The sequence below is a fragment of the Rhinolophus sinicus genome, linkage group LG13, assembly GCF_036562045.2.
Source record: "Rhinolophus sinicus isolate RSC01 linkage group LG13, ASM3656204v1, whole genome shotgun sequence".
Classification (NCBI taxonomy): domain Eukaryota; kingdom Metazoa; phylum Chordata; class Mammalia; order Chiroptera; family Rhinolophidae; genus Rhinolophus; species Rhinolophus sinicus.
In genome coordinates, this window is record NC_133762.1 from 52,042,383 (window position 1) to 52,066,230 (window position 23,848).

Consider the following 23,848-nt stretch of genomic DNA (forward strand, 5'->3'; position numbering starts at 1 on the left):
TTACCTACAAGTGTGTAGCTGGTTTCTATTGAGGGTTAATGAAAGATAAACTTAGGAATGGACATTTTCATACCAAGAGGTCTCTGTGGTTTCATATTAATTATGAAAACTTGAATTTGGACTTTGGCATTTGGCAAGTTCATAACAATCTTTATATTAGTAGTCGTGAAAGATTATTTATTTTCTAGAATTGTAAATTCCAGGCCCTCAAAATACTTAAGGGCGAGCTGCCAAATAAATTTAAATACTGTTATGTAATACAGCTAGTATGTCTCTGGAGCCTAGGCATGGAGTGGTGTGGATTTGGTTTCACCGGCGTGAGACTTATGCAGTCACATAAGGCCCTGTGCTTAGAAGGGACCACATTAAATATTTATCTTATGTTCTGCTCCCACCATTTTGGAGTTCTTAATAATTTTTGGATAAGGGTCCTGTATTTTTTTCACAATAGTTTCTACAAATTATGTAATGGACTCTCAAGGGAGATGTAAAGGGAGAATAAGACTCCATGATGACTGCAATCCTTCTCACGTAGATTTGGGAGGTGGCTCTTTGCTCTCCTCTTAACAGTGTTCCTTTATTTTTACCTCTCTTGCTCTAGCCATGCCTTTATTCTGACCTGGAATACAGACTCTCTACAATGTTAAATTCTCTTTAAAAGCCCAAAGTGTCCTCCATGTTTGACCTCAGGTTGCTCTAGAAATGACTAGATATCTATGTTGTTGAACATCTCTGCCATGACTCACTTTCTCACTTAGTTATTTACTCTTTCAGCTCTAACACTATGCTGGGCACCATGCTTCATGCTGTGTATATAGTGGTGAATAGGAGACATGGTTCCTGTTGTCCTAAGCTTGCAGTTTAGAAGGATAAACAATCAAGACAAGGGCCAAGTAAAAGAAACTTTGATGGTGGTAGAATAGCGCCCATAGGAACGCAGAAGAGGAGCACCTAAGGAAATTATATCTATCTAAATAGAGATCTGCGATGTAAGTGTGGAAGGATATTTTCCACATAGAGGGGAAGGCTGGAAGTGTTCTAGAAAGAAGGAATAGCATGAACTAAAGCCTGGAGGTAAAAGGCTGCTGTTTTCAGTAGAATTTCCCCTGTGGGACGTTCACTAACCGTATTGAAAGTAGGTATCAGCCAGAGATGTATTTTCAGGGAATTGCAAGTTTGTCAATATGAGGGTTTTGAATGAGTTAACAGTTTTGGTTGAGAGGCCACCACAGAAGGACCTGCCTCTACTTTAACCAAATTTTTATTAACAAAGTCCATTTAACATATATCTGAACCAGAGCAGGTTTTAATATGCAATGTCTGTGGACACATTGAAGATTTCAATTTGGTTCTTGGAAGCCAAAATGTTGACTAGAAGAAAAAAAAAGTCATACAAATTTATAATCAAAGTTAAATACTATTATAAACTGAATATTAGTGTCTCTTCAAAAATTCATATGTTGCAGTCCTAACCCCCAATATGATGAGATTTAGAGGTGGGGCCTTTGGGAGGTATTTAGGTTTATATGAAGTTGAAGATGGGGCCCCCAACATGGGATTAATATCCTTATAAGAAAAGGAAGAGATTTATCTCTCTCCATGTACGCACATGGAGGAAAGCCCATATGAGCCCTTGGCAGTAAGAAGGCAGCTGTGTACAAACCAAGAAGTGGGCCTTTTCAAAAACCATATCTGCCTGCACCTTGATCATGGACTTCCCAGCTTCCAGAACTGTGAGAAATAAGAAACTGTTTTTTAAGCCACTCAGTCTATGCTATTGTGTTATAGCAGCCTGAGCAGACTTTTACATGTACCATTATATAGTCCTGTGCCAGTTAACAAAGGGGATGCGGTCTGAGAAATGCCTTGTTAGCGAATTCTGTCCATGTGCGAACATCATAGGCTGTACTTACATAACCTTGGATGGTATAACCTACTACACACCTAGGCTATGTGGTAGAGCCTATTGCTTCTAGGCTACAAGCCTGTACAGCATGTTACTGTATAAAACAACATAAGAGTAAATCAAGCACAAGAGAAAATGATGTAATCAGGAGACACTGTAATCATGAGCGGTATGAGGCTGCTGCTGGCATAACACGACATAGTTTAACAGAAAATTTTTTTTTGTAAATAGAAAGACAACACTTTAAAATAACAATAAAAAATATAGTATAGTAAATACACAAACCAGTAACATAGTTGTTTATTATCATTATCAACGTTAGGAATGGGAGCAGTATGAGCCACTAGAGAGCCCCTCCTGGTCCTGGCTGTGGAAAATTTTAGAGTGGTAACTATTTCTGCAATAAGTAAAGAAATCTTATTCCAAGTCTAAAGTATACCTAGATCTGTCTCATCAACCAACACAGCAGAGGTAATCTTAAACTTACCACTGACCCACATGTAAATTTAAACGTAGATTATTTAAATGAAAATTTCATCAAAGGCTCTAGCTGACAGGCTGATAATAGTCTACACATGATGGCAGAGGGCTGAACAGCATAGTGGCAGTCGTAAATAAAGTGGGACCTTCTTTTCTAAATAGAACATTGTTTTTGATGATTTTTTCATGATTTGTTCATTTATTTACATGAAAAACCTTATGAAAATATGCAAATTAATCAACTTTCAGTTGTACATGCAAAAAAAAAAATGTATGTGCTATACTTTCATATAACTGGCAGTACAATAGATTTACATCAGCTTCACCACAAACATGAATGATGCATTGCACTGTGACATTACAATGGCCATGATCCCTTGGGGATAGGAAATTTTAAGCTTCATTATAATCTGATGCGACCACCGGTCCATCCATGACCTAAATCTCTTGATGCAGCACATGACTGTATAACAGTGTCCTAAGAATCTCCAGTATTGTTTTCGGGAAGACGCAAAAATTCATCTTTACTGCACAGTGTGCAAGAAACAGGAGGGAAATCCCTGTACAACTGAGCATCTCACATAGGCCAAGCGGCACAGTTAGCCAGCCCAGAATACCACGCGAGCAGAAATTACAGCTGCAATTCCTCACCCAGCAGGTGGTTTTCCAAGAGTTTATTTGAAGAAAATAAGTAGACTGTTTTTGTATCTTTTCTTTGTAGGTGGGTAAACATTAGAAATATTACAACTGAAACCTTCCAGAGAGTTACTCTGCCTGGAACTTTCTGCCCATCAGAGCCCTATGAAAGCAGATGTTGACTAATTAGTTAGGAAGATGTGAATTCTAGAGTTATTTCTGGCTTATCTGTTCCCACTTAAAATGTAGAGAGGGAAGCCACAAAATGGGAACTGACTTTCCCTTAGGTCTCAACAATGCTATTGGTTTTATACTTTGAGAGGGGGAAAAAAGAGTGAAGAAAAAGAACTATTGAAAAACGATTCTCCACAGGTAAGCAGGGGAAAATGTAACCTATTACCTTGCTTTGCCCATAAAAGATTTTTCTTTTTCCTTTAAAATGTGATAGTTTGATGTCTGAGATACTGCTATTACTTTTTCCTTTGTAAATGAACTGATGGAAGGAACACATCATCTGATAGTAATCTTTCCTGTGTATACAGAAGTATTATACAATTGATAAAAGTTCTTGAATTAAAAAAATATGCACAAAGAGACTGTGAAATGGATGTATCCAATTATTCTGTGCTCTATTTTTATCACCTCATGTAGTTTGCACATGTGCAGACTAAGACTTTTCTATTTCCATTGTGAAAATAAGGCATCTTACACATTGAAGTGATTCCGTTGACTCTGTGTATTTAGTGACCTTACAAAGATTAGCTTAGTATATTTGTAGAACATTCTATTTCTGATTTTGAATCCATTGAAGTCAACATGCTATGGTAAAATACAAACTCACTTTCTACTCCTTATTTAATGTGATGCAGTATAAAAATTATAGATCACATGATTATTATTGGACAGGCCCAGGTGTTTGTTTAAAGAAAAACAGTAACACAACAACATGTAAATGTTCTGTAGTAATCGATGACAATGAGACGTTTTGCTTTGCTATGAAATTTAAGGTTTACTGGTTAGAAGGTATTTCTGTACATAGCATCAGTGAGGAATCAGAGAGAATCCTCAACTCTATGGATTTTTAAGTGTAAGGCCATTTTGCCCATTCATATTTAAGAATGTTTCGGAATATGAATGATAGACTCTAGTTTCAAGCTTTGATAGGGGTAATTTGTAACCTTAAAAATATAGATGTTTCTAAAAGGTCATTTCAACATTATATTACTTAAGGTATTGGTTATTTAATGTGAGGTTTACCAGCCTTTACTTTTATCCTGTGAAAGTCACTTTATTTATTTGTTTATTTTTTCATTCAATCAACTTGTATGTATTAACTGCTGAATCTGTTAGGGTGTTTCCAAGCAAATAATGAAGAGTTCCAGCAAAAGTGGCTAAACAATAAATGTCATAAACATGCACAAAAAGGCTGAATTATAAAGGAAAATATATAAATTTAACTACAATTCAGTTAAAAATTTCTGTGACTCACAAGATACCATAAAACAGAAGTTAAGCCACAGATGGGCAGAAGATATTTGCAATTCATGAACAGACATTAATATTCAGAATATATAAAGAACAAACTAAAAATCAATAAAAAAGACAAACAATAGGAAAATAGTTGAAGAATACAAATAAGATAATAATAAATAGCAAAAACCCAATAGCTCACAGACATAGGAAAAATATTCAAACTTATTATTAAGCGGGGAAATGTAAATTAAAAACAAAATGAGATATAATTTTACATAAAAACCTGACTACAAAATAATGGCAAGAATGTGAACAGAGAGAGACTCTCATACCATTTGGGAGAATTTAATTAGTACAAACTTTTTAGAGAATATTTTGATGTCTAGTAAATTTGATAACACACCAATCCTTTAAGGAATCAATTATATTCCTAGATATATACTCTACTGTTTTAACTACTATAATCTTGCAACTTTGGGGCCTGACACATTTGTCAGTCATAAAATCATTTTTTTAATGAAATAAAATAGAAATGGACTGAAAGTATCTGAATATATCACATATAGTAAGAATAATCATTGTTTTGTAAAATTTCTTTTCAAAATGTGTGTGTGTATGTGAGAAAAGAAAAACATATCTTAAAATGTATTTATTAATTTTTATGGATCACAGTCAAACATATTTTAAAAACTGCCATAGACAAATTCCCACATATGTAAAACAGGAGACTTCTTATTTATTATAGCACGAAATGAGAAACAACACAAATGTAACAAGAGACAGAATGAATAAGGTGTGGTATCTCCGTATAATAAACAGCTATACACAATGAAAATAAATGATCAGGAGTTATGTGTATCTGTATCAATGCTTTTCAAAAGCACAATTATGAGTTTATAAAAATCAAGATCATAAAGATATTTACATATGATGCCCTTATAAAAAGTTTAAAAGATGCACAAAAAATATTATACCTTATTTAGGCTAAACACATGTATTAAAATATACTCATGCATGAGAAAAATAAACACATAATATAGGATAAAGGATTGCAAAAGATTGCACAGACTCTTTCAAAGTTTGATATCAGGGGAAAAAAGAAGAGGATGTATTCTTTCATATGACAAGAAGTCTAGAAGCTCAACATCATCAAAGACCCTAGTTTGTTCCTTCACTACCTTCTGCCAGTCAATATGTTTTCTTCATGGTTACATGTTGGCTAGTGATATTTTAGGTATTCCAGGTAGACTTGACCAACCAGTAGTAGAAAAAAGATAATTTCTTCCATGTTTGGATCTTTTAAAAAATATGAGCTGTATCTTAGAAGCCCCCTAGACGATTGGTCAGACCTAGGTAACATGCCTATTCTTACACCAGACACTGACCAGGGCAATGGGACCAAAATGATTGGTTAATTCCATTCAAGACTTCCAAGTTATATGGAAAGAGGGAGGACATTGTAATAAAAATAAAGCTCTACCAGTAAGAAGGAGAAAATAATGGTGGACATGTACTATTGGCTATGAGTGCATATACCCTGGGGACACAGGGAATAAATAATATGACAGGCTCCACAGGGAGTTCTAGAGGAGAAGACTGACAATAAAGGACAAACGGATAATTTAAATAGATGTAAATCCATGAAGAAAAGTGGACACTTGGGCTTACAGGGGAACAATTAGAGGGTGACCTAGAAGACCTCTCTGATGAGGTGGCATTTGAGCCAAGACCTGAATTCCATGAAGAAAGCAGCCATGAGCAGATCTGAAGCAAGAGAATGCAGGTTGCAGGAACAAATGCACTGGTGCAGGAATGAGCTTGCTGTGTTAAAGGAAAAGATGGAGACTGGTGTACCAGGAAGGAAGAGAGAGCATAAGAGAGTGGCAGGAGATGAAGTCTGAGAGCTGTGCAGGAACCAGGTTATATATGTAATCTTATGAGGCTTGGCAAGGATTTTACCCTGTTTGTGCAGGGTAATGTGAAGCCACAGGAGGGTTATAATCAGGATTGTGAGGTGGCTTGATATTGTTTTAAAAGATGACTATTGCAAAAGCACAGGCAAGGGGTGATGATGGCTTGGGCTTACTAGGGTTGCAATATTGGAAGTAGGCAGAAATGGACCTACTCATGTAGAGACAGTGAAGGGAAAACAAATGAAAAGGAGGCAATAAAAAGGAGCAAAGACAAACTGAGGGTAAAGATTATAAGTAGGTATTGTTTTGATAAGCTGGCTTTTGGGATGGGAGCTAAAAGGCTTACCTAGAAAGTGACACCATTAACCTATGAGGAGAGCCTTCCAGAAAGGTACAGAGTGATGGTAGGATGAGTTCTTTGCATTTCCAGAGTTCAGTAAGACTGTGTCAGCACATTCATACCTCAGCAGACACCTACAGACAGCAATCATCTCTGCTCACTGCTCAGAATCCAACATCCCTGGCCATGCTTCCAGCTGTGAATTGGGAAGTGCTTTAATTTACACGCGGTTAGCATGATCTTCCAGAAACACAAACAAATTAAGGACATAACCATTGAAGATTACAAAAAGATGGAAAGGATATCACCACAAAGATCCTGCAAAACATCTGTGTTTGAATAAGCAAGCATTTGAGGGTTCAACAGGTAATTTGAACGGCCTGAGCTCATGCCTGCTTCTCATGAGTTCGCTGGAATAGTCGAGGTACCTGTGGGACCTGATAGTTTATGTGTCTGTGTTGCCTTCTGGAGCTGCTTTGGTCATTTGCAGAACTGGACTTTTTATTTGCTTGCTAATGTGTTCTAATTGCCTCTAATAGCAGCCTTCATCTTGAATATGGGATTTAGACCATTACCTTTATATGGTATATTTAAAAAACAATTCCAACAAATAGATGTTAGTTATTAAAAAAAAAAACCAAAACTTTTTTGTTAGAAATAAATCCATTTAAAAACTGCTTTCTGATTTCCATATCTGAAAATGAAAATGCATGGATTTATTTTATTTCTCAAAGTCCTCAAAAAGAGGCATCTACACCACTCCTTTCTTTCTTTATTGGTAAAACTTTTACTAACATAATATTTATTAATCTGAATGTAGAGTACTGGTAGAAGTAAGATGAATTGTAAATAAATTGAAGAAGGCATGCAACATATATGTATATTATATGGGTTTCTTTTAGTTGTAAGTGGCAGGAAACACAATTAAAACTGCAAAGGGAATTTATTTGTACATAACTGGAAGATCTAAGTGCTTATGGATGCAAGAACTCAAATGATATATTCAGAGCATGGGTTTTCTTGCTAACTCAGCTTCCCTACTTCATCTTGGCTTCATTTGTACATGGCTTTACCCTCATGGTGGCAAGATAGCTATAGCAGCACCAGCCTAATGGTTTCTCAGGTTCAAATCTTATTTTAAGCAATTTGGGCAAAATCTCCTCACCTATCATTGCTTCCACTTGTGCCCATTCCTGAAACAATCTCTGTGACAAGGAGAGTAAAGTGCCCTGATTTAGTTACATTTCTTCCACCTCTTGAAAAGGGGATTGAATCTGTCCTATCCAAACAAGTGGCCTAAATGGAGGGCAAGGGTGATTTCCCAATAGGAAACTGGTGGGCTGATACCAAAATAAAGGGGGATACATTCTGAGGAGCCAGAGAACATATTTATCCATCTCTTTGTTTCAGAACTTGACAGTGTTAGAGGCAGGAGTGTTGCTATGTGGGACCTCTAATAATTTGTCAAGAAAAACTATCCAGTACTACTGTGTCTTTCTCTAAGATAGCAAATTATTCAGGGAGCTTCTCAGTAGTTTGTTTCCGAACTTCTAGCACTAGAGGCAGCCCCAGACTCAAAGAAAGCAGAAAGGATTTGCCTACCCCATTCCAGATGCTTGACATATATCATCTCCTCACCTACTCACAAATATTTTATTGTTAGTCCTGTTTCTCCAATGGGGAAAGTGAGCTTCAGGCAGGTTGAGGAACTTGTCTGAGTTCACATTATCTAAAGTGCTGTAGCTCCTGTTTAAACTCAGGTTTCTTTGAGTGTAAAGCAGCATGCCCCTGCCCTAGCCGAACACAACTCTTCCATCAATTCTCTCACCGGGTCAAGTAATTTGCTTTTGAATTTTGTGGCATTTACTTTAAGATGTATACTTATGTTATAATGTAAATTTTAACACCTTTAAAATTTTCAACAAGAAACATTAGTTTCTTTGTAAGCTTTCCTTCCCCAAATATGTAGTGGATGCCTATTATATGGTGTAAGGGGACAAGAACAATGTGAAATTAGTTGGCTATACCCTTGTGGGATGGTTTCGTGATAATAGTAAGAAAGAACATACAGAATTCCACTTTCTGGGCACTCCATCACAGTTCAATCCAGCCTTGAACTCTCAAAAGAAATAATGGCTGGTGGACACTTCCTTTTGAAATTCTCTTCTAGACTAGAATAGCCTGGTGGCTGCAGCCATCACACTAGATTGTGGTTCTCTCTCTCTCTCTCTCTTTTTTTAAAAAAAATAAAATATTAAAATATAGCTAACATGCAACATTATATTAGTTTCAGGTATACACCATAGTTATTCAGCATTTATATACCTAAAGAAGTGATCACCATGGCAAGTCCAGCAACCATCTGACACAGTACCATGCTATCACAATATTATTGATTATATTTCCCATGCTATACAATACATCCCCATGACTTGTTTTATAACTGGAGATTTGAACTTCATATTCCACTTCACCATTTTTCTTCCCTTTTTAAAATTTTAAATTACAGTTGACATTCAATATTAATTTATATTAATTTCAGGTGTACAGCATAGTGTTTAGACATTTGTATAATCTAAGAAGTGATCTGCCTGACTAGTCTAGTACTTACCTGGCACTATATATAGTTGTTACTGTATTATTGACTATATTCCTTATGCTTTATTTTACATCCCCATGACTATTTTGTAACTATCAGTTTGTACTTCTTACTCCCTTTACCTTTTTACCCTGTCCCCCAACTCCTCTTATCCATTCAGCCCTCCTATGTCTTTTGAGTGAAGCATTAAATCCATTTACAGTGAAATTAATTGTTGATAGATAAGTAGTTTTGCCATTTTATTATTCATAATTTTGATCATTTTTTTTCTTCTATTTTAAAGAAATTCCTCTAATATTCGTTGTAACACTGGTTTGATTATGATGAACTCCTTTAGCGTTTTCTTTTCTGGGAAGCTCTTTATCTGTCCTTTGATTCTAAATGATAGCTTTACTGGGTAGAATAACCTTGGTTGTAGATCTTTGCTTTTCCTCTCTTTGAGTGTTTCCTTCCAGTCCCTTCTAGCCTGCAAAGTTTCTGTTGAGAAATCAGCTGACAATCTTATGGGAGCTCCCTTATAAGTTCCTGGTTGCTTTTCTCTTGTTGCTTTTAGGATTTTCTCTATGTTGTTAACCTTTGCCATCCTAATTATAATGTGTCTTGGTGTGGGCCTGTTTTGGGTTCATCCTGTTTTGGGACTCTCTGTGCTTTTTGGGTTTGTATGTCTATTTCCTTCACCAGGTTAGGAACGTTTTCAGTCATTATTTCTTCAAATATGTTCTCAACCCCTTGCTTTCTCTCTTCTCCTGGTACCCCTATGATGTGAATTTTATTGTTTGATGTTATCTCAGAGGCCTCTTAAACAGATATCCTCATTTTTTTAAATTCCATCCAAACATCTGATTGGATGTTTTCTGCTACCTTATCATCCAAATCACTGATTTGATCCTCTTGCTTCATCTAGTCTGCTGGTGATTCCTTCTAGTACATTCTTCATTTCAGTTATTGTATTCTTCACTTCTGACTTGTTCTTTTTTTATACTTTCTATGTCTTTTTTTTTTTTATGCTTGTTATCTCTTTGTTGAAGTTTTCACTAAGTTCCTTGAGCATCTTTATAACTATTGCTTTGAACTCTGTATCTGGTAGATTGCTTGCCTCCATTTTGTTTAGTTCTGTTTTTGGAGTTTTCTCCTGTTCTTTCAGTTGGGATGTATTTCTTTGTTAACTGATTTTGGCTGCCTATCTGTTTTTATGTATTAGGTAGATCTGCTACATCCCCCAATCTCGGCCAGATGGCCTTCTGTAGCTGGTACCCTGTGGGGTCCAGTGGCATAGTCTGCCTGGTCACTTGCACTGGGTGTACCAGGAGTGTCCCTTGTGTGGGTTGTATTTGCCCTTCTGTTATAGTTGAGCCTTAATGGCTATTGGCATGTCAGTGGGCAGGATTGGCCCTCAGGCGGATTGGCTGTGGGATTTTGCCATGTCCACAGCTTACAGGCTGCTGTGTGGAGGGTTTACCCCACTGAGTGGGATTTACCCTGATGGGCTCTGGTATCTGTTGAGACTGCCCTTTAGGTGTGCTGCTTGTGTTGCTAATTAGGTGGTGCTCTGTCATGATCTGAAGCCAATCTCCAAGTGTGCTGGTTCTGGGGCCTTTTGTGAGGAGCTCGGGTACAGGCCCAGGTCACCCACTGCCTGTGACTAGCCATGGACTACTTGGTAAGAGTAGCTAAGAGCTACAAAGTGTCCATGGTTGTTCACTGTCTATACTGACCTTGGAGATGCATGGGAGAGGCCACACTGTGAACCAATGACGTCTGCTACCAGTACCAGTCTCCATGAAATGCCAGGATACCCCAAGGCCAGCTGCCACCTCCCAGCTCCTTTAAGGTTCAGCCACTGATAAAACCTCATGCAGTATGCAAGTTGGGTGAGGCAGGGTTTCAGGGAGTCACTAGAGTGTGAAGAGTTGTGGTCACAAAGTTAATATAAATTCTGTTTGGTGCCAGTGCTGAGCCTGAAGCTACTCAGGAAAAGTCTCAGAACACACTGAGGCCAGTTGCCACCCACATATGGTCTGTGGGACTTTGATAGTTTTCCAAGAAATAGAGCAATGCTGGTGGGGCTGGCTGCTTTTGGAGAAAGTGCCTCCAGCCTTGTGGGTGTTGCATGGGATGGGGTCTCAGTGAGTCAGTAGGGCAGAGCTTCAGAGCTCACCAGACCAATCAGATGCAGATTGGACTGTAAACATAGGGCGAGGGCTCAGCACAGGAAAGATGGTGCCAGCCTGCTAGCTGCACTGGAAAGGACCCCTCACAAGGAAAATGCCAACTATTTTCCAACTCTCATCCTGAAGCCACACAACTCAGTCAGCCTCCCATATGTCTCCGATACCCATCAAGTTACTGTCCCTCCTCTGGAGCTCAAGGTGAGTGCCTAGGAGTGAGAGAGTCTGTGTATGGGACCTTTAAGAGAACATCTGGGTTTCTTGCCACCTTCCATCCCACTGCATGGTCGGAATCCCCACTGTTTTTCACAGTCAGATGTTGTGGGGTCTCCTCTTCCAAGCACAATTACTCTGGGCTGGCAAGGTCATTGTGGGGGCTAGAGTCTCTCGCTTCTCTGGGTAGAACTTCCCTGACTGAGATATCTCTCCTGTTTCTCAACTGCCATACAGAGGTTTGGGGTTAGCCAGTTCTGTGTCTCCACGTCTCTTACCAGTCTCAATGTGACTTCTTCTTTATATCCTTAGTTATAAAACCTCTGTTCAGCCAGACTTCAGATGGTTCTCAAGGCTGATTTTTCTATAATTTAGTTGTAATTTTAATTTGTTCACGCATTGTTGGATCTCCCCCAGATTGTGATTCTTGAGTTTCCGTTGTTTGTGTGCATTTTGGATTGTGCTGCTCTGGTGAGAACCATCTTATTTTATTCCTATTTGCATCTTCAGCACAGAGCAGACCTCAGATGCATATTAGATGCTCAATAAATATTTCTTGATTTAAATGCACTATTAGGGTGATTGGCCATAGATATTTGGTATACCAATGCCATCAAACATTTTACTACTGATAAAATTTATATGAAACACATATTTTAGAAAATTTATATATGTTAAATATCACGTTACACATAAACATGTATCACCTAATACATGATTTATATATATAGAATATATGCTATCACACACTTATACACATTCTTTTGTATACATGTGGATTGTTCTGATTCATAACATTTATGTTTTTCTTTTTTTTTTTTTGGTTTTTGTTTTGAAAAAAGTGTTAAAGCCCAAAACCTTTCTTGGGAGTTGAATTCTCATATCAGCATTTTCTGAAACTGTAAAATAGGAATAGTTTACCTTCAGACCTCTACCATTTCTAACCTCCTCCTTGCTTTATGACATTAAAAATAAACATACATATGACAGGACAACATTTTTTTAGTAAGTCACAAAAAGATGTAATTCTATTTTTCAAAAAGTGATTTAATTCTAGAAAGCTGAGCTAACATGTAACCAATTGGTAGTTAAAGAAAAAAAATTATCATTTATTGCCAAGTTCTTTAATTTAGCTAAAAGTATGTTTGTAAAAGGATAATATTGGGAAAGCCTCCAGAGTTATAAATCTTTTAAAACCTCACAGTAATGCACAATTCTTCATGATTCATGATTTTTTTTTTTAAGTTTAATGTATTTTAATAGCAAACTTACGGAACAGCACAGAAGACAGACAACATTAAAAACATGTACTTGCATGTAGGACAACTCAGTTAGAAAAGTATAGCGAATGGATGGAATCTACTGTATGATAAAAATGCTACAAACACCATTTAGTTGCCATCAATAAGAAATTTACTTGTTTTAAAAAATCCAAATGCTGGCATTGTCCAGAAAAATTTAACAGGTTTATTTATAATTGTTATAAAGTTGAACTGCTGAAACTTGTTCACTGAAACTTTTGACTTGCATTAATGCTTTGTCCCCGCATTTATATTAAAAATTCACACACAAATGAAAATGGAAAAACTGCCAATACCTGATTTCTGTCCCCTATTTTTCCACTTGCAATCATATACTTAGGTACCTTTTGACCCCATGGGAAAAAAAAACAAACAACAACTAACATTCAGAACTACCAATAACAGGAAGAAGAACTTTTTTTTTTTTTTAAAGAATGAAATGTTTCCCATCATAGTGGATTCTTAAGCACGTTCTCCACGTATGCGGCGTGCTAGCTGGATATCTTTTGGCATAATTGTTACACGTTTGGCATGAATAGCACACAGGTTGGTATCTTCAAAAAGGCCAACCAGATAGGCCTCACTTGCCTCCTGCAAAGCACCAATAGCTGCACTCTGAAAGCGCAGATCTGTTTTGAAGTCGTGAGCAATGTCTCGCACCAGATGCTGGAAGGGAAGTTTGCGAAATCAGAAGTTCAGTGGACTTCTAACGTCTAATTTCACGGAGTGCCACAGTACCAGGCCGGTAACGATGCGGTTTCTTCACCCCTCCAGTAGAGGGCGCACTCGTGCGAGCAGCTTTTGTAGCCAGTTGCTTCCTGGGTGCTTTACCACCGATAGATTTGAGGGCAGTCTGCTTTGTACAAGCCATGGTATAGAGACCTCCTTACTTACCCCCCTTCTCCTTCGGCTGGGGCTCGGCAAGCTAATGATTCATGATTTTTAAAACCTGTAAACACCCTTCTTGATTAGGATTCCTATCATTTTTTTTCAAGCCAGAAGCGTAATTATCGCAATGAAGCTAAATAGTATATACTCCAGAGTTACTGTCCATCTAACTTAATACTTACCAAGGCTGTACTTTCTTTCTCTGGCTGATGACAATTATACTCTACTAAAAGAGATAATTGCTACTCCCTAGGGTATTTTTCATGTTCTCTTTTCCATTTTCTGTTTCAATGAAACAACAGAATTAATTACCTAACTATGATTTTCCTACTATTTACAAAAGATTTTTATTTTTTTGAATGTGGGAGTTTTACTCTTTATAACAGTAAAAGAGCTGTGGATGAGAAAACGGAGATTAATAACACAATAAATAGCTTATCTAAAGTCATGGAACTAATTGCTATCCAGGTTCAGATTGCAGAATTTCAAAGGCAGCAGTGAATTAAGCAGGCAAGTCCCATGGACTCTTGAAAACAAGCTTTTTAAGTCAGTGATATACCAGAAGGAAGTAGAAGATAGTGGTTAAAAACATATACTTTGAAGTTAACCATTCTTGGGATGGAATTCCTGCCTTCTCACTTAACTATGTGATACTTGGGAAAGTTGCTTAATTTCTTGTGCTCACTTGTGCCAATCTGTGAAGTGACTTAGAATTTATATAAAGATTTTATTTGACAATGCCTGGGTCATACTGAGCAATGGATAAAGGATAGCTAGTGTTGTGCATTTTGTTTGTTTGTTTGTTTGTTTGTTTGTTACTTTCTTTTCTTATGCTTTGGCAAGCATTGATAGAGTAAGAATGCTTGTATGGAATTTAATCTGCGAAACACATGGTAGGTGTTACCTCTTAGTGCTTCAATTTTTGCTAGTTATAAATGTCTTAATACACTGTGCATTATCTTTCTACATGTCACATTGCCTGCAGTTTATCCAGGTGACTTGTTCTGTACCTGGTGATAGCTGCCTTGACCTTGCCTCATTTTACTGCCAATTTCCTTCTTGATGTTGCTGGAATCAACTAGTTCTCCATTTTTACTGCCATTTCCCTAGTTTAGAATGTCATGTCATCTGTCATTTTTCAATGGTTCTATCATACCATCATACGAGATATCCTTTCTTTTAACATTTCTTCTTTAAATCTATATACCTGTATTAGAACCAGAGCAATTTTTGTAAGGCACAATTCAAATGATGTAACCTCTAGGTAAAACCCTTTCAGAGCACCCCAAGCTCCCTCAAAAGAGTGATATTCCATCATGATTTGGCTTTTTTCTGCTTTCTCCTCTGTGTCCTTCAAGATAGGCCATGCGGAGGAGCAAACTGAGGGTCAGGGAGGTTCAATAATTAACCTGTGTTGCACAGGCAGTGAATGACAGAATCAGGACCTCACTCCAGGCTTCCCTGTTCTACAGTGCAGATCTGCACAGTGATAATAGAGATCACAGGTCTGCAAATTACAGCCTGTGGGCCGTAGTCATCCCACTGCCTGTTTTTGCATATGAAGTTTTATTGGCATGTAGTCACCCACAATCATTTACAGATTTCTGTGGTTGTGTTCATACTGCAACAGCGAAGTTCAGTGGCTGCAACAGAGGATATCTGGTCCTCAAAGTCTGAAATATTTCTACCTGGCTCTTTACAAAGAAAGTTTGTTCGTCCCAACATAGATCATGCTTGTATTCAAAAGAGTGAAAATGACAGATCCCAGGAGGTTCACTGTGAGGAACTCTGTGATCAGAGTCTTCTGCCACTTTAATGCAGGTGGATGAAAAGTTTCCTTAACAACTAGAAGAATCTCTCAAGTACTAAGAGCTGAATATACTAGGTGATTTTAACTACTTAGATATCTACTGGAAAAATAGCTTGACAGGATACAGGTTGATGCATCAGTTATTTTTAAAGGGCTGCTGACAGTGTTTAATGGGGAAGAGGTGGGAAACGAAAGAGATGGCAGGCCTCCTCCACCTGATTGTGACCAAGAAAGGAGAAAAGATTGCAAGCAAAGGGGGGCATGTGATTTGTAAGAGGCAGAGGCTATTAAATAAATTGCAGAATTCAAAACGCTAAGGTTGGGGGTTAGGAAAAGCAGCTGAACAAAGCATATGAATTTTAAGAAAGTGAACTTGAGTTCAAAATGCTCTGAGCCAGAAATGAGTGGATATTTGTACAAATATGTGCACAATCACCTGTTGAATGCACTCAGAGAGTTTTCCATTGACCTACTTGGAGGGAAAAATTGCAATACACAATCATTCAGAAAAATTGACTAGTTGTTTAAGTTAAATGTACCAAAATTCCAAAAAGAGCTAAGAACAAATACTATTTCTCACAAAGGGAAGCTCTTGTTCTTTGAGAGGTATTTTGTCTTTGGGACTAGAGGACAGAGAGGCAACGAGCACAGGCATGATCAATCATTAACTCCATTTCAAGCCCCTCACGCCTCTCTGGAGAATTGAGGAGGCGGTAGGTCTGAAAATCCCAAGCTTCTAATCTTGATTTGGTCTTTCTGGTAACCAGGTCCTGTCCAGGAGCCCACCCAGAATCTCCTCATGAGAACCAAAGATACTCCTAGTGCTCTTATCAGTTAGGAATTCACAAGGGTTTTGGGAGCCCCATGACAAATATATATATATATATATGTATACGTATATATATATATGTATATATATATATATACGTATATATATGTATATATATGTGTATATATATATATATATATATATATATAGTCTCATATTACTGTAGACTTAGATTCTTGGGATATTAGGGTATAAATTAGGGTATAAGAAATGGAATCTATGTCTGGGATATATTTGGTCTTTTCCAGGGTTTTCTGGGTTACAGCAACACTGTTTCCATTTCTATTATGCAATTTGGATAAGGCCAGAAAAATTAAGTGGGCATCACATGCAAATGTCACTGCTTTCACTAAGTTTTATTTTTAAAAGGACAACTTGTAAAACTTTCAGTGATCATAGGTGAGGGATATGTTATGCCTGACAGGGAAAGGCCAGCCTTTATAGAACATTCCTGAGTAGGAAATGCTCAGCTTGAGCAGTCTTTGGACTATCAGATGCCAGTTGAAGTTTGGGACCTCTACTCAGCCCCTGCCTAGTGCAAGCTCTTGGAAACTCAAAGTGACAGCTCTTTCCTTCATTAATATTCATATCCTGTATTGAGCACAAGTTAAAGGGAAAGGTTAAATCACAACCCAGGGTCCACAGAGCCAGAATTTGACCGTATTGAAACTTAATACATAACCACCAATCAATGGTTCTGTGGATGGAACCTGACACCAGGGTGAGATCTGGAATATGACCAAATGATTTCATTTCATTGATGTCCTAATATATCTGCTGTTTCAAAGAGGCTGGTAGGATTTCTCTCACCTGTGAACTAAAAAAGTATATATTCTTAATTATTCTATAGTTGGTGTTAAGGTGACTCAGAAGTACAAGAGTAGGGGATTAGGCTTAGACATAAAGTGTTGAGAGATTTAGGCAATAAAATTAGGCCACTGGATAGACCTATTAGAGGTGGCTTAGATGATGAGGAATCTTGATAAAGGCTGAGCCTTTGAAATGGGTTAGTCTTATGGTTTAACAAATACATTTGAAATTATAATAGGAATAATAACAAAAATAAAATTTATCCTTGAATAGAAATTTGTATTTTTCAAAGGACTTTCAGTGAACAGATATTCATAGGTGCCAAGTCTACAACACTGATCTTCTAGAACTTACAGCTAGTAGACTCTCTTATTTGATTGCCTTGAGTCCTTTTCCAAATTTCAGACTAGTTTCTTACTACTCTCTGAGGAAGTTTAGTCAAATGTCATACTCATTTTACTGATGACGAAGCAAAGCAGTGAAATCATAAAACTAAGAAGTAGCAAAGTCCTTACCATACACAAGTATACTTGACCTGAAAATTTATGCTCTTTGAAAAAACATATGTTGTGATAAAATTGTGTCATTGTAACCATTTTTAAGTGTTCAGTTTTATGGCATTAAGTGTATTCACATTGTTATGCAATCATCACCATCCTCTGTCTCCATTTTCTCAAACTGAAACCCTGCACCCATTAAACAATAGCTTTCTTTTCTCCCCTTTCACTCCCAGGCCCTGGCAACCACCATTCTACTTGCTGATCCTATGAATTTGACTACTCTAGGAACCTCATATAAGTGGAATCACACAGGAGTTGTCCTTTTGTGACTGGATTATTTCACTTAGCATAAGGTCTTTAATGTTCTTCTATGTTGTAGCATGTGTTAGAATTTCCTTTCTTTTTAAGGCTAAATAATATTCTGTTGGATGTATATACCGCATCTTGTTTATCCATTCATTTGTTGACAGGGACATTTAGGTTGTTTCTACCTTTTAGTAATTGTGAATAATGCTGCTGTGAACATTGGTGTATGAATATCTGTTCAAGTCCCTGCTTTCAATTATTTTGGATATATATTTAGAAGTGTAATTGATGGAATATATAGTAATTCTATTTTTAATTTTTTGTGGAACAACCATATTGTTTTCCATAGAGGCAGTACCATTTTATATTCCTGTGTTTTTGTACTACAACAATATTGCCTTGGAATGATGAATGAGATGAGGAGAGAACACTGATTTTTAGCAATGCTGATTTCATGCTTCCATTGTGTATCAACTTAACCAATATTGTTTCATATGATTTGTGATGGTTTATAAGTAATGTGCTTCCTTTGCTTCTCTAAAGTATGTTGAATAAAGGGGCATGTTTAACTTTTCAATATACTTTCAATATGATGAAATGTCAGGGTTTTTGGGGTGTCAAAACAAATAGCATAATGTCAGCATTTAGAAGCTCAGTATTTGCAAAACAAATTTCTTTTGTTTTGTGCTAGGCACCCCACAGCATGTTTAACTATGTGGTATGATAGTTGTGAATTGTGTGTCTAATTTGCCCCAGACCCAAAAAACCTGCAACAGAAGGTAGCACTTGTTTGTCATTGCTTTGTTACTACCATTTTGCTTGTTTCTACCATAAAAAAATTCACTGGGAGTTGAAATGAAAACTTGTGGATAGGTACTAGGTTGGGTAGTCTTGAGATGAATGTCTCTATGAGTGTGTGCATTTGTGTGTGTGTGTGTGTGTGTGTGTGTGTGTGTGTGTGAGGGGGGTGAATAGCACCCAAACAATCATATTTTGGACATTTTTTACCCCAATTTGGTAGGCCCTGAGGTGACCCACAGTGAGTCAGACCCTTTTGTAATCCCCTTCCTTTGAGTAAAAGCAGAATCTGTGATCTGCTGTTATCCGATATAATATAGCAAAGGTGAGGGATGTCATTCCCTTGATTAGGTTACCTTAGGTGAGACTCTCTCTTAGCTCACTGGAGGACAGATTCTCCTGCTGGCCTTGGAGCTGCCAGGCTGTGACAGGGCCACATGGCAAAGAAGGGGTAAACTCAGAAGACGAGAGTAGTTTTTGGTTGTCAGTCAGGAAGAAAATGGGAACCTCAATCAGTTCTACAATCGCAATTAATTCAACTCTGCCAATAATCATATGAGAGGACTCCAAGTTCCAGAAAGGAATGCAGCCTGGCCAACACATGGATTGTGGAGTTGAGAGACCCTGAGCAATGGACCCAGTTTCCTGACCCATAGAAACTGGAAACATATTAAATGTGTTTTTCTTTTTAAGCTGCTATATGTGTTAGTATATATGCCTTTTAAGCTGCTATGTGCATAGTAATTTGTCACACAGAAATAGAAAACTTTTACAATCATCCACATTTAGTATTACCTTTCCTTTCTTTGCTTGTTTCTTTTATGTTTGTATTGATTCTGTTGTACCTATTTTTTTCTTCTGTGGATTCTGCCAGATGGTACTCTCAATTAAGATGCCCTGTTTTCCCTCAACAGGAAGACACACGATCCAACTAGGCCAATTGGGTATGTCTTCCTGTGAGTCTGAATACTGAGAATGACAAAGAGGCTGCATGTGTTTAAAGCTTATCCATCCCAGCAGCATTACCCTGAAGCAGTCTTGCTACTAGTTCTTCTGGAGATTTTCTACTTTCTGTCTTTGCCAATTCTTATTCTTCAACTTTCTCTTTCATTCTGTTAAACTTCACTATATTTTTCAAATAAATTCCTCTTCTGCTTAAATCAAAGTCTGATGTTCTCTGTTGCAACTAAAGGATTCAAATTGATACATATAGCCTTTTCATAATCTCCTCGAACCTTCTTTTTCTCTCTGAGTTGCATTATGGACTTCTTTCTAAAATATCCTTCCTAAAATATCCATTCATATCCTTTCTAAAATATCACTAACTCTTACTAATGATGTCCTCAAATCACCCAGGGGTTAAGGAGAATTTGGATCATTGAAATGATAGGATTTTGCAATCAGAAGACTGGAAAGGATACATGAAAACTGTCAATCTACCTTCTTAATTTTAAACAGGACCATATTTTTTGATTAGGTTTCATAAGGAAGATACTTAGAAAGGATAAATCATCAAGATGTATATTGTATGAAAGGAAGAAGAAATAATTTCTTTCCCTTAACTCCAGAAAGAAAGAGTACAGAATGACCCTCAGCAGTGGGTTTTCTAATTTCTTAGAGAGAAAGGAAATATCAGTTGGAGGTGCAAATTTTCTTAATCTTCAAAGCTGAGACTGTAAAGACGTGTAATTTCTACTTGTAGATGCAAATATCAAAGATGAATGGGTTTGTCACCCCAATAAATTTACAAAATAAATAAAATAAGAAAAGGTGAATGGATAATATTGAAGGAAATAAAAGCACCAGAATAGGATTAAAATAAGAATTGAAAAGTGGAGAACATTGTAATTTGTCATCAGAGTTGTATTTTGACTCACTCCTCTGATACACAAATCTTCCCTTCATGGTAAAAGTCTATGTAAAAAGTGTTACAAAGTTTCTCCCCTCTTATGTTTAGTCATAAAGTGTGAAAGTTCAGATTATATTCTTTATAAAGAATACAAAGAAGTTAAAATAAAACTGTTAACATCATGTCAACTATGGTAATGCATTTTTTTCTTAGTTTAATTTATTGAATTACAACTGAGGGATTTGTCACTGTTTCCTAAGATGACCTTATTAAAACTGTCCTGACAAATCCTCTGCTTGTGCTTTGGTGAGATTTCAAAAAATATAAAGAACATTCAACACTGTTATAGTTGGGAACATATTTGAAATTGAGTTTGTGTGTCTATGAGAGTGAATGTACCTGTGTGAAGAGAAAGATGTAGGGGGAAAAATCAACAGCTGAAGAATAGATTTTATGACTTTAGTGGGTTTAACCTTTCTCAGGGGCCAGTTTTAGCTGCTTTCTAAAGTACTATATAAAATGCTATATTGCCTATTTTCCTACTGCAAAAACACAGTTGAGGTTTTGTTTTAATATTGCTAAAAGAAATGAGTTGATGTTTTCATAATATATCCTTTGAAACATAAAACTGAACATGGTCCTTTACAAGATTTCCTTCTCTTCCACACACATTCTAGGGTAGATTAAAATGAAATCAATCTTAGCGCTCAGGAAATGTCAGAATCTCAAATGGGCAGTTCTTGACTTTGCTGTCAGATTGTTTCTTCTTGGAAAAACTAGGTCTCTCTCCCATTTCATTTTGACAGTAGAGAATTGATTGAGTCTTAGGCATGTGTTCTCTGTGCCACTCGCTATGCCTCCCAACCCCTGATCACCCCTTATTATCATGAACTAGATGACTGCTTATCATCCCATGTGTTTGGGGTTGTCAGAATGTCATAATTAATCACGTGAAGAAATAAAGTCATAATGAAGTACATTACTTTTCATATAGCAGAGGTATGTTGCCTGAGACTGACTGAAGAAGACCAGTGAAGCAAATCTCCATTTCTCTTAATCTGTCTTCAGCTCTGTGTCTCAAGATATAGACAAGTCAATAGGGATTGGCATTTGCAGCTTTGCATATTAGTTTCATATCATATATTATGACTGAAATATTTAAGATCCAACAGATAAATAACGTACTGTATATTTAAAATTTGTCAAGAGAATAGATCTCATGTTAAACATTTTTTGCACAATAAAATATCAATTAAATTTTTAAAAGGAAGATCCAACAGGTATGGAAATGGATTATATTTGGTTTAGAAATACAGTGTGCATGTTTATTCAATGTTTGAGCAGTAGTTTGAACACCCTCCATGTAGTTTAACACCCATAGTTTAACACCATCTTCCCCTGTGAATTGGCCCCATAGAGTTAATACTGCTCACCCCACATTCACTGGACAATAGTGTTTTGTACTTGGAGATCTGAAGTTGATGCTTTCTAGCTCTTTGTTCTTGGTTAGCCCTAGAATCAGGATCCTTGGAATGAAACCTTAGTGAAAGATCAGTCAATGCCTTTTTTCAAAGGACCCTGTAACTACATCAAAGAGTACCATTCAATTTTTGTGGTGATTTCACCGAGAGATACTCCTACCAAAACCAGGTGTCTCAGGAATTAACAAATGCTATTTTATATTGCACCAAAATTGAAGATATACTAGTGTACAGCCTAGCTGCTTTTTTAGAATCACCATCTAAACAACTACTAATTTAAACCTAACTTCTTAAGCCAAATTTACTTGTATCTGGATCTATTACTAACTGAACTTTGATGGAAGTACTGAAACCTGATTACACCCCATATTTCCTAAACCAGTGAGATTTCTTCTTGAAGGATGTATCCTCAGTCCCAAAGGAAATCGGATCTGAGGTAAATTTCAAACACCTCTTTTTCTCTTAAAGAGCCATCTTACAATCCTCAGGCATTTCATTGTGTGAAGGGTTTAAGGTGTAGAGCGAGTCAGGGGTATTTGGGATGCATCTATGTTTTCTGAAGGGACTATTTTAATCTTTTTTCAAGATTGTTGAGAAAATTTTCATTCCTAAAAATCAGTTTCCTCTTGTGTACTCCTACTTTAATATTTTGTTGGAAATGCAGCCATATTCGGAGAGAATTTGACATTGCTTCTATCAAACAGGAGAATTTAATTATTTACTCAAAAACAATTTTTTAGAGGAATATGCACTGACATGAAAGAACATCCACATTTCATTCTGGGAATGGAAAGATGTAAAACAGGTTTGCAATTAAGCATGTGAGCATGTGTGTATGTGTGTCAAGCTCCACCCGACGTGAAGGGCCGCCAGTGTGCAAAATCCTCAGGAACAGGAGTAATTAATGTCCCCTGTTGCCTATGAAAATCACGGGCCTGGGAGTATCTCACTCCTTGTACCATTTGGAAACCATTCCTGGCCCACGGGGATTGATATTTCAGGAACAGTGGTCTCTTGCCAGCCTATTTTGTGAGTTTTGCCTGGCTAGATTCACCAACCACCCCCACCCTTCTCTCCTTTGTCCCATATCATTTCCTTAGGTTAAATGTTTTGGCAGCCTCTTCTGCTTTGTGCTTATCTTTTCCTTCCTATTTCAAAAACCCATCTTCCCTCACGAGCAAGACAATTTATGTACTGTGTACATCTACATCCAGCTGCCTCTGCTGCTCTACAGAGGTGCAAATAGCGTTGTGATCTTCAGACAGAGGTGTCAATAACAGTGGTGAGGATGACAGAGCATCCCAAGGGACAAGATTTCAGAGATTTTTATCTTGACTCCAATACAAGTACATGATTAGAAAGTACATTGTAGTGAAAATAAAAGGAAAAGAGATTAAAGATTAAAGTTTCCAGCCAGTCATGTCCACGGGAAAACATCTTAAAACCCATGCTACCCATTCGATGAAGGACATATCTTCAAGGAAGGAATTAAAGCCCATGAAAGAATGACATACTCTGGTATGTTGGACAAATGTAGGACAATAACAG

At 37.1% G+C, this 23,848-nt stretch overlaps 1 protein-coding gene and 1 pseudogene across 4 annotated transcripts in view; one reads left to right on the forward strand and one right to left on the reverse strand.

Moving 5' to 3' along the window:
• MACROD2 (mono-ADP ribosylhydrolase 2) overlaps positions 1–23,848 on the forward strand; it is a 2,106,080-nt gene that overhangs the window by 1,116,465 nt on the left and 965,767 nt on the right. The gene's annotated exons all lie outside the window — the stretch shown is intronic.
• Positions 13,406–13,951, reverse strand: LOC109458423 (histone H3.3A; annotated as a pseudogene).